This window comes from Mobula birostris, chromosome 28 (genome assembly GCF_030028105.1).
Source record: "Mobula birostris isolate sMobBir1 chromosome 28, sMobBir1.hap1, whole genome shotgun sequence".
Lineage (NCBI taxonomy): Eukaryota > Metazoa > Chordata > Chondrichthyes > Myliobatiformes > Myliobatidae > Mobula > Mobula birostris.
Window position 1 is genome coordinate 24,866,016 of NC_092397.1, and position 888 is coordinate 24,866,903.

General features: G+C 47.5%; 1 non-coding gene across 1 annotated transcript; it reads left to right on the top strand.

The window, feature by feature from the left end:
• The first annotated feature begins 371 nt into the window (after positions 1-371).
• Positions 372-443, top strand: trnad-guc (transfer RNA aspartic acid (anticodon GUC)). Its single transcript has one exon. It is a non-coding gene; the product is annotated as a tRNA-Asp (tRNA).
• Positions 444-888: the final 445 nt, after the last annotated feature.

Consider the following 888-nt stretch of genomic DNA (forward strand, 5'->3'; position numbering starts at 1 on the left):
CTATGAGACGTTTACATCTGATAGTTTCGATGAAAGAATATTAAAAGTCGATTAACTACGATCATCGGAAATGGAACCTGCGTCAATTGCCTGGAAGACAGATATGTTCACCATTATATCACCATCGTTCCATCATTCTGCAGGAGACTCGTGTCCTGAACTGTCTTCAGTGGTCTATGACTGTGACTCGCACTGCTTTCTGAATCAGGTCACTCCGATGCAGTTCCTGTTATGTCAAGTTGTGGTCGCCATCCTCCCACAGACCGGAGGTAAGTGAGTAAAATCACTTCCAAACTCGAAGAGCTGCACATCGTTTGCTGCTTGTCGCATTACAAAACCGGAATAATATATATTCCGATACCACCACCAATTCCTCGTTAGTATAGTGGTTAGTATCCCCGCCTGTCACGCGGGAGACCGGGGTTCAATTCCCCGACGGGGAGATACAAATTTTACTGCATTCGTCAAGCTGAATACTGTCTTAAAAAGACAAATAAAAGAGGAAAAAGTATTCGGTGTTGAAGCGATCAGTCCATTGGACATTGGGGAGGTGAAATACCTCGGGCTCTTGTGAGCTGAACCGCCTCTTCAGGTCAGTGAAAGCCGAATCAGCTTCGGAACCCCAACAAAAAGTTTGGTAGGCGAGGTAAGTCGGTAAGGAGCGCCGCCACTCGACTGTAATCCCTGATAAAACGGCGATAACAGTTTGCAAACCACCAAAACCGCTGAAGTTGATTGCGAGTCGTGGGTCTGGGCCATTCTTCCAACGCCCGGATCTTATCAGGAGCTGCCCTCACCTGTCCGCTCTCGATGATATCGCCAAGGAGATGACCAAAGGGACGTCGAACTTACATTTCTTGGCCTCCACAACTAACCTGCTCTCCCACA